The sequence below is a fragment of the Melanaphis sacchari genome, unplaced genomic scaffold (genome assembly GCF_002803265.2).
Source record: "Melanaphis sacchari strain LSU unplaced genomic scaffold, SCAv2.0 Contig13_pilon_pilon, whole genome shotgun sequence".
In the NCBI taxonomy this organism is placed as follows: Eukaryota; Metazoa; Arthropoda; class Insecta; order Hemiptera; family Aphididae; genus Melanaphis; species Melanaphis sacchari.
In genome coordinates, this window is record NW_020270588.1 from 1,168,255 (window position 1) to 1,180,450 (window position 12,196).

Consider the following 12,196-nt stretch of genomic DNA (forward strand, 5'->3'; position numbering starts at 1 on the left):
ATTGAATAATAATAATAAAATAAACTAAAACGTCAATATTTTAAAATTAATGATAAACGTAATATTTTAATATTTAGGGCTATAATAGAAATTAATAGAAAATAGATATTTCTCTCCATAAACTTATAATTAACCAATAATTAAAATTACATATTTTATCATAAATCTTTGGAACTTCTAAAATAAATATTAATGAAATAAATTATGTTTGCAAAAGCCTCCTGGCAGATAGGTTGGTTTATATGTGCGATTTCAACAAACAGTAATATTTGGATATTTATTTAGCATCTTAGCCGTTAATATCCTTGTACCTATAGTTGTAAATCACTCTTTTTACTTTATATATACAATACAATATTTTATTTTCATACATATAGAAATATTTACTTTTGTAAATTGTAATATATATATTATTTACAAGAACCAAACTTTAACTTTCAGTCATTTTACGATATTATTCTACCTTAAACACCATCATAGATACCTCCCATAATATTTATTAGATATCCTAAAACAAACATTTCATTTAACTATAATTGTGTATGCAGTTATATAGTTGACTGTTGTTTAGACTACAAACTTTCATCATTCTTCAATAAAGCAATTTTTTAACAATTCATTTAAAAACTGATAATATGTTTTGATTACCTAAATTGAATATAAGTGAAATATATTGTGAAGGCGTATACGATAATCATTTAAACGAAAGTAAACTGAATAACATTTCATTAATTAGAATATCATTAAAAATAATTCTTAAATATATTTATTAGCTGATATTCTAATATTCTCTTTAAAATATAATTTTTTTATCGTAAAATTATTATTACATAAACAAATATGCAATATACATAGCTTTACAATATATAGTAAAAGAGGTTTCTTTCATCAAATAAAACGTCCGCAATGTTTAAAAAAAAAAACACTATTTTGTATGTAGAATAAAGATCAAACAATATGAAACACACAGTTTCCTAAAAATATATATTTTATATATTTTAATATTACAGTGAAAACAACTGTTCAATACGATAAAAGATTCGAAAAAATGTACAACTAAGAAAAGATTTTTATACAAATATTCTGAAAACTTATCAAATTAAAAAACATTTTAAATGGGTAGGTATAATACTCGTAATATTATACTTATATCCGTACATCGTATCATGTATTATACTAAGTAAATACTCCTTCTGTGTATCATATTACTACCTATATTATCTATATTTTACCAACTACCAAACACTATATCAAAAAAAAAAAAATGTATAATACTGTATACTTTTACTGTATGCTAGACAAAATTGCGTGAGCGTGTGGGCTCGAAGTAATAAAATCATTTATAAAATATTTTAACTCTCAGGTATAACCAATACTTTTTTAATTTGTTCTACTAACTTTCGTGTTTGTAAGTAAATGATTTTACAAAAATTAATATTTATTCTAATACCTTCTTATCAATTGTAAAAATTATCGAAAATTTTTAAAAATAATTTTTGAAACTCAAAACCTCTTATCATTTTTGTATAGTTTAGTCCTTATAAACTCTATTAAATTTCAAAAATAGTACATAGAATATTCACAAAAACCATTAACTATTACTTGTCACTAGTTGTTAGAAATAACTTTTCAAACTATACATATTGTATTATAAATTTAAAAGTTTTTTTATCAATAATTCAACAAATATGATTTAAACTCCTAAATACATTTAAAATAAATCTATCAGTTTTAATAATACCTATATAATTAAAATTAAATATAGTTAAGTAAGTTATGAATGTGCTCCAATAACTTAGATTATATTTTGCGTATTACGTGTATAAATTACTAGATGTTAAATATATATTACATAAATAAATATCTTGTAACTCACAATATTTAAAAGAAACTACGCGTGACGTTTTTGAATAAACTGAAGTTAGGTAAGTACTTAATAAAAAAAAGTGATAAATGATAAAATGTAGTGTGTTAGACTCTAATAAGTAATCTTATTAGGTTATTTTATCTAATAAATAATACTACAAACCATGGTTTTATAGAAATGATCATCATATAGTTGTGTTAATTATATAATGAATAAAATTTACAGTACTACTCGTATAATTATTTCAGTACATTCAAAATTATTTTTTTAATCAGAATACTCATTAAAAAGTTTTAGTAATACAGTGGTTCATGCTTTTGGATATAACTTTCCTAATGATTATAATGATAATTGTGTCAAGTATTGAATTATACACTTGACATTCAGAGAAAATAGTTGTATAAACTATCATTACTCATTTTATTGTCAGTTTCATCAGAAATAAATAATTTTATTTATGTTAAAAATGAACTTAAATAAAAATACAAAGTACTTGAAACTGATTCCAAATTTATAGAGCACATAAATTTTAATTATAGATATAAATATAATATCCTAATGTAAAAAAAAAAGACCTAAAAGATTAAAAATGCTCTCAAATTATTTTTAATAGAGTTTTTTAGCTGTAAAATTATTATTTTTATGAGTTTATAAATACATAATTGTAAATCAATTGAAATTATGTATTGGTTATTGGTTTATTACGTACTTACTAAGTTTTTTTAATGGATTTTAGATTGGACCAAGGTAGCAAGAAATATTTATTTGTTGTACTTAGGTCATTGTTTCGGTATTCAGTAATGTATATTATTATTTTTAACCATTATTTTTCTGTATCTATTAATTGTATCTATTGTTTACTCAATATACTCAATATTTTATCCATAATTTAATGTTTATTTAATAATTTATCCTTCTATTCAATATTATTTTTGTCGTTGTGTGTCCTTTTACGAAAAATCGATCGTATAGAATCGTTTATTTATAAAAAGTGATAAGTTACATTTTTTTTTTTTTTTTTTTGAAAATTACTTTTTTAAAGACGAATTGTTTACTTTTAAAAGGAGTTAAATACATAATTATTATAATAATGATAATAGATATTGAACTGAACAATTAAATTAAATTGAAGTCAAAAAAAGTTTTCATTCCTAGTTTATATTATATTTTAAAAGCTATAATAATATATACTGCTAAAGTATTTTTGATTTTAAATTACATCATATATTATATGATTTTGTATTTATAAATCTAAAAAATAAAAATAATAAATATCTTGTTTTATAAATTTAATCATACTACATAACCTCATAACTCAATTCATGATAGACTCATGTCTCAAATATTTCGACATATTATTATGAGGCTATTGTGCATCGATCTTATAGTAATATCGGTCAGAATGTTACACACATTTTACTTGAAACTTAAGTTATTAAAACATTATCATTAATAGAAAAAAATCAAAAGCATTTTTAAAAATATGATACAGATAATATAAGCTCTAAGATTATGTTTATTTTAGTTTACGATACTAATAAATAATATCCTTAGTAAATCATAAATAAAAGTTTGATATTCTACTTCCAATACAAACCAACTTATATAAAATGAATAATATGAGCCAATGCCGTAACCTAATAGTCATAACATTCATTGTGCTTTTGGAAAAACCAAATGTTGCACCATCCGGCCACCAAATACCCTCCATTAATAATATCCACATTATGATAGTTTTATGCTCCTATAAAAGTAGTCTTTGATTACAATTCTTCTGGTATATATATATTACTTACATAAAAAAATTCTTAAGTTTCACAAATACATGGCAATTTTTTTTTTTTTTTTTTTGAATCGTTCATAATTATTATATTACATTTTAATTAACGCGTATGATTAAAAAACTAAATAGTTCGTGATTTCACCATAGAAAAATTAAAAGTATTATGCTCTATGGATGAATTTTGCGCTCTTAGAGATCGCCCATATTGACTATATCACACATGTAATCTCTAACTAATAATTACAGCACTGCTATGGCTTATGATTTAAATATTTAAAAAAAAATAACCAATATGAAAGATCAATAACGTTCAAATTTTTATCACGTGGATTGACGCCACAATTTTGATTTAGAAATTAATGACTTAAGAGATTAGAACAAATATTTTTATTGAATTGTGCACAACATAAAAATTATTTTAATTTTATGAACAAATACCTCAATAGTTGCACTTGCTACATTTTTTTAGCCTCATAGGTTTCTGTGTATGAATGATATTTAAAATGTAGTTCCAAATAACATAATCGCATAGAGTAAGATTAAGTTCAGCCCATTATGTAAACCCTTTATAACGTTTATGTGATAATAAATTATAAGATTAAATGACGCGGGAACATTGAATTGGGGCAAAAGGCGTATGCCTTAATATACGCGAGTAATATGTTTAGGCTACTTCAATCCCTTGATAGTCATTACAAGGTTTAAATTGTTTTTTTTTTTCAATTTCCATTTTGTACAAAATATTTTCATTGTAACCTTCACAATTGAAATAAAGATCAAATCATACTAACTATTCTCTCAAACATTATATATATATGGTAACAAACAAAGTTGGATAAATTAAATAGCAATTATAAAAATAAAAGTTTTTTATTTAAAAAATAAACAAATATTATGATAAAAATATAGATAAAATGAATTTAATTTAAATTTTTAAAAATTCAATATCATATCTATATATATATATATTTTTTTTATTAAATAACAGAGAATCTAAAATTTAAAACTACATATAAATTGAATACAAAATTTAATTGCAATAATTTTTAAATTATTTTTAAATTTGATCTCCACAGATATCTAAAATATATTTAAATAAGAATTTTAAAATAATTAATATATGTTTTAATAAATGACAAAATATAAAAATAATAATAATGAAAGATGGGTCTTTTGCATTTGACCACTTAAAATTTGAATATAATATGATAGTCTGCCTAAAAGTTATGATAGGTAATATAAATAAATAATAAAACTAAAAACTATTACGTATATAAATATATAAATAAATATACGTGTTTCGTACAGTTTTAAGATAATGTTGATACACATTAATCATTATTTAAAAAAACTTGACAATTTAAATAGATATAAATTATTATTATTATATTATTCATAGATAGAGTAATAACTAGATATCAATATTTATATCTATTTATTTACCTATCGATAGATACTAACAATTAAAAATGTTGTTAATTCAGTATTTCATAAAATGCATAAGTATTTATTAAAATTACTAATTAGATACCATAACTACTATTTAACTAACGTTTGACAAAATTGTTCAATTATGATTTCTTACAAATTATTTCCTTTTTATATGGAAATAAAAAATTTCAAGTATAATTATTAAATAAAAATTCTTAGTCAAAGATACCGATAAAGATAAATAGGAAAAGTTTTTATAACTTAAATGTTGCAAAAAAATAAATGAAATAATTAATCTTTATTAACTCATTAATTATACTTTTTTATGTGCATAATTTAAAAATATGTTTAAGGTTTTATAACATAAAATTCCAAATGAGAATTTTGAACACTGGTGGATTTAGTAAAAGTTTAGGGAAATCTACTGGAATTAAGTCACAGCAGTAAAAAAAACAAAACAAAGAGAAAATATAAGGTAAAACTATGATAAATCAACTGAAATAAAAAATAATAAACATTTTGTAACCCAATTTTAATAATATTTAAATTAAATTTTTTCAAATAAACTTTTTATTTTAATCAATTGCTTTAATGAATGTTTAATTATTTCAATTCAACATTCGATCTATAATGATTCATAATTAAACTCAGTAGGTAATTCATTTCAAGCATTATTTATAAATTTATAAAATTTACCATACATTTATTAAATAGAAAATATTAACAATTTTACTAAACAATAAAATACAAAATATAAGTATGACAAATGAATTACTAATATATATATTCACCATGGTACTATTATAATTGCACAATTGACGAATAATATTTATATAACTATATTTTAGTTAAAAATAAAATAATTATTATAATTAAAGTGTAAATTTACAGTAGGTATTTACTAAAAAAAAATTTCATTTTTAAATGTAGCAATATGTTAAACAATAATGTATGACTGTTTTATCATGTTTCTGAGTTGTTTAATACAGGATAATGAGTGAGAAAAAATATCTATGTAGGTATATATGAAAAATATGTGAAAAATCTAAAACTTATAAGAATATATAATCTGTTTAAATAAAAAAAAATCAATCTACTTTCGTCATATTTATTGTTAACCATACGATTAATATTTGTGCATACTGCTATGATAATATATTTTTATCTGCAATTATTTATTAAATTATCGTAATATCTAAACACTAGTTAATTACATAAATATTTAATAGACGCTATTTTAATACAAACAAATTACCTAAATTTAATTTTTTGATTTTTTCCTTATAAATTTAAGTTATAGAAAATAGAAATACATTAATAAATGGTTAGACATTTTTAATTGTACGTCATTTGAAATTTTGAATATTATTAAAAAGATTACTGGTATTATCATAGAAATGATGGCTGTAACACGATTATGCCCATTTTAAACACGATTATACTCGTTTTACCTTTTTACGTGAAAAAAATACGATTGTGTTCTCAATGAAATGTGGGTGTCCATTTTTACATTTTTACAAGTCATCTTTACGAATCATACTAATTAAAATTCATAAGAATATTTTATTTTTTATAAATAAAATAAAATAATTTATTGGATATTTTATTACAAATTATATGATAAAATTATGGCCAATAATTGAGAGGAATGATAATATTATACCAACTATTAAAATTCACATTTACCCATTTAGAAAATGGAAGTTTAGATATTTAGAAGTGATTCAGGTAATCTCGTTATTGATATTTTAAAAGAATAGTAGATGAATTTACTTACCTATCAAAGCGTACACCGACCATGATCTTATCGGTATCATTATAATAAAATTAATTTATTATTATTTTATTTATTGAATACAGAATATTTGATGGATATTTTCATAATTTTTACTGCTTACTACTTTACATCATAATTTTAAGTGCATATAACTTTTACTCTAATTATTAACCATACAAAAATCATATTCGACAACGGTATCTAGCGACTACAACGGGTGACTATTGAGGGTGATTCTTCACACAGGCGATAGGAAAAATTTGTATGATGCAAGACTCTAGCGATAGATAAGGCTGCTGTAATAGTTTGGACTAGTCAACCAAATAAAATAACACTTAAAGATCCCCAGAATACTATCTATATTAAATTAAAATAAATCATAATTACTTAACATTAAACAACTACAAGACTATCATTACCAGTTATTTACAGGTTTTTTTTTTTTTTTTTATGACGAGTAGTGTAAACCTAAAGAATATACTCCTATGAGTTTTGTACTAAAATAAAAATGACTCAACTAGATTTTTAGATTTGAACAAATTACATAGCACTAATATAACATCTATCAGCTATTAAAAACAATAAAAAAATGAAACTTGAATTTAAAAATAGTGTATAATAAATGAAAAATATTTTTAGTGACTGCAACCAGAAATTTTCAATTGGTCGAATTTAAAATGATTTCAAATACTTTCAATTAAGAATAACAGATTAATTCACTCCAATATCTCTCCAAATATGTCTGTGTATAGGGACACAGAGTTAGTTCTGCCGAATAAAAGGGTTTGTTGTGGTATACGTATATAATACATTGATAACATAATATGTTTAAGTGACAAAGTATTAGATCTATCTTTCGATAGTACACCTACACCTCTACCTATCTTGAGAACTCAAACGACTCGAACTACAGGTGGTTAATAGGAACGATCGTGGGCAATAGGTACGCTGCAATACATGTACTTTGTAGGTGCTAGCGAGTAGCAACTGCTGCTGACCTCATCAAGCTACTGATTGTATAATAAACAATAGCGCTAATACACACTTATCTTACAGTATTCACCATCATAGTCTCGTACGCATGCAAACTCTTTGCCTTTCTGCATTCCAGTAGCCCACCGTTTTTACACACCTAAAACAACCGGACGGTAATTAATAAGACTATGGACTGACAAAAATAAAATATGTATCCAATAGATTCTAATAATACGTTAACCATATGAGCAAACAAAATATAATATAGTTGTATACTATTATATTATGTTGTACACTTGTACCTATTGCCAATTTACTCAGTTTAGCAAATAATATAAATAATCAATACCCCATTACATTAAAATATCCAAAAATGTTGGTAAGTGAATATTACTTACATCCCATATTCCCATACACCTTTTAACGAATAATTTGCATTAAAAAATTAACTTATAATTTAAGATAAAAATAAGTAAGGTTTTAATTTAACTTAAAATTTTTAACTAGTTATTTTACTTACTCGTCTTTGAATATTTGTTAAATAATGATAATGCTTTAATTTAAAAATTGTATTGCTACAACTTATAATTCTAGATACCTAGATACCTATATAATATTAACAAGATATGTGAATTATTTTAGTTAAACTTTATAAGAATACTTAGTTACTGCTATATAAATGAACTAACTCGAGAATTTACAAATAGTTCATTGAAATAACAGTAGGTAGGTAGCTTATTTAAATTATAGTATAATATTTATTTTTTTTATTATAATTTTTAATGGTTATATAGGTACCCATAAATTGTATATTTTAATAAAATAAATAACATGCTTTTTTTTAATTAAAGGATCCATTATTCAATGAATGACATAATTTAAATCAACCAAGATTATTTTGATGAATTAATAAAAATTTTATGAAATATTTGTAGGTACAAGTATATTAATTATATGAACATATTTTTATTGAATTTAAAGATTTGTTGAATATTATTCATATTAAAATACCTTTGGCCTTTTAGTTTATCTATAAAAAAAATTAAATTATAAAAAACTAAAATGTTAATTATAATAAAAATTATCACTTCTATAGTTCTATCACATTAGAAAAAGGTATTAATGCATATAAAATACAACTATTTATTTTTTTTTTTTTTAATTTGTATCTAAATTAATTTAATTTAATGTATATGTAATCAACAGTTTAATTGGTAATTATAGCAAAATTTTAGCATCAAATTTAACTATAGCCATTTCTTTTTAATTGAAAATATAGGTCATTAGGTTAAAAAATAATGTTAGTTCTTACGAATGTATTATATGTTACTTAATTTTGATATTATAATAATTATAATATTTAAAGTATATGATAGAAATACTAAGACCCCATAAAAAAAATAAAAGGTATACCCACACAGCATTTTGAAAATATTTATATTTTCACAATATTTTAATCTGATTTCATTTTAAATATTGGTTTTAGGACATTCTAAAATTATTTTAATAATATTAGGAAATCGAATATTTAAACCTTAAAATATATAATCAAAACATTTTTCGTTACAAGTTTTCCAAACAAGTTCTGTGGTATGTTATAGACTATAGTAACCTTACCTTACATTTATTATTCAAATTTCAAACTTCCACGTACATACATAGGTACATAAAGCACCCTAATTTATTTTATACTAATATTCATTTATTAGAATATTATGTTCATTTTGTTAAATTATCGATCCAAGAATTAAAACAGATGATAACAATTAATATATTATATTATATATAAAAATTAAAAAGTAAAACATAATAAGGTGAGTAAATTTAATATTTTTTAATCACAGCTTGTAGGTACCTACCTAATACCTATACTATCTTCTATACCTATATCTTATAAATTGACTACGAATAATGTCGACATACTATTATATTATGGCTATTATGCAATAATATAATACAGTTTATGAATTTAAATAATGATATTTATTTTGTATAATTATTGGTGATTATAATAACACATTTTTCAAATTTTTCATGATTTTGTTTTATTACCGGAATTATTGTCATAACACATATCATACAATAAATACACATATTTGTTTATATGTAAATGGTTTGTATTTTTTGTAAATTATTCCCGCTTCAAGCGGATTGTTCATCCTGGTTTCGTCTTAAACGGGTAATGAATGATGATTGATTGACTTTTCAATTGCCGATTTTCGTGTGCCGTTAGAGATTGTTAAAAACTCAAACTCGACTTCAAAACATTCCTGCCTATTAAACCACCTATGAACGCCAAAATCACCTCCATTACATTTCAAGTGCTACTTTTATAATTCCAAATTAAATGGACTCTATCTCCGTAATCAGTACCCACCTTCAACTAGGGAGGAGTCCTGAGGTCTCCCTCGGTTAGCTCGGAGTGCTAATATTATACCTAATATAATACGACTGTACCGGTAATAATATATTCAGTGATTTTATAATACCTAATAAATAATAATAATGGTCACAGCCCACAGGATAACTGCATCACACACGTCGTCTCCGCGGCGCCGTTTTATTTTATATTATATTATTATTAGGATGCTTATTGCATTTTATACACCGAAAAAACCATAATGCATTATCAGGATTCAAGATATGAACCGCGTTCGAAATAGTCTGCAGTCGCACACACTTGCACGATGCACGTTATTAAATATATACTGTAATATAGGTATAATAATATATTTGAAACAATTTGACCAGTGGTCAGCAATAGGCGGCCCGCGGGCCAAATCCGGCCCGTGAAGGAAAAATAATTGGACCACAAAAAATATTTATTTTTTTAATAATGCTGATTTTCCACACATAATATGTATTTTATGATGTATTTAGAGATTACGATGGTGCTTATAGTTTATTACTATTTACAATAATAGTTGCGATAACACAACAATTATTAACTAATATCTGAGTTTTTAGTTTTTACTGGCCCTCAATTTTTTTTTTTTTGATTTTCTGGACCTCCATAGAATTTAATTGCCGACACCTGGATTAGACCGTCCTCCCGGCTCCCATCGATGCCATATTACGTATTTACGTTCTATCATCGCGACATCGCGTCTTGCTCGTTCGCTTGTCCCTTCTCCCTATCCACACATCGCCGACGTCGTTTTCTGCGTGTATTAATTACTTTGTCTTTCGTGTACACTTTTGAGTTGTTGACTCTACAGCCTACGACTTTACGCAGTCTACAGTCTACACAGGCACACATCAATACATCATTAACCCTTGGTACTATTATTATTTATTATTTATTATCGACCAAACGTCCAACACCAAAAGTTACGTCTTCATTGTTCACATATCAACTACAATTTATTAAGTATATGTAAGTATATAAACATATAAGTTTTAATTTAAGAATACAAAATAAATACTTAAGGTGGGTGTTGGTTAGGTAAATATAGATTAATATCTTCATACCATTGATTTTAATCAATGCTACAAGGAATAAAATACCTACTTGACGTAGGTACTAAAATTAAAATATAAAAACTATCTAAGTTTACTTAAATTAAATTGTTACTCTTGAATTTATTAATAGGTCAATTCCTTAGTCGATAATCATTGTTATATTAAAAATTAGCTACAATATAATACTACAATTATTAGTGTAATTTGTTTGATTTTATAAATACAATTAATAAGTAGCTTAAAGTCTAAATTATGTTTAGGTATATTTTTAGTACTTAGCTATGTATATTTAAGAAATCCATGTATAGGTACCAAATTTTGTAAAATGAATTATTAGTTAATAATTATAATAATAAACTACAGTTGGTATTTTATTTTCTGTATTGATTTGAATCTATTTTTTAAAGATTTTAGACTAATGTAACTTACATATAACAACTTTTTGTATTTTTATTACAATATATTATATTTTTATTTCATGTACCTACATTTTAAATTTATAATATGTACTTTTGGATATAAAAATACATTTATGTGTCAGAAAACAAGCTACTTTATTATTCAATTTGTATAATTATATAGATAGGTGTCTTTTAAATAATTATTTTGCGAGAAAAAAAAATTTAAAAATTTAAATGTCGAGAAATTTATTGATAGACGTATCATTCCAAATTAAATAGAATTTTATAATTATAGTGCATGAGCTTTATCTAAAAATATTGGTAAATAATATTATATAATTTATTGCACGTATTATCTTCAATATAATATATCATAGAAATAAAAAAAATTTAATTTACTTTTATACTAAAATTTGATGAAATATTTGTTCCAACAAGTTTCTCTGAAGCTCGTACTAAAGTTTTAAGAGCATAAGAAACATCAAAATTATCATCAAATG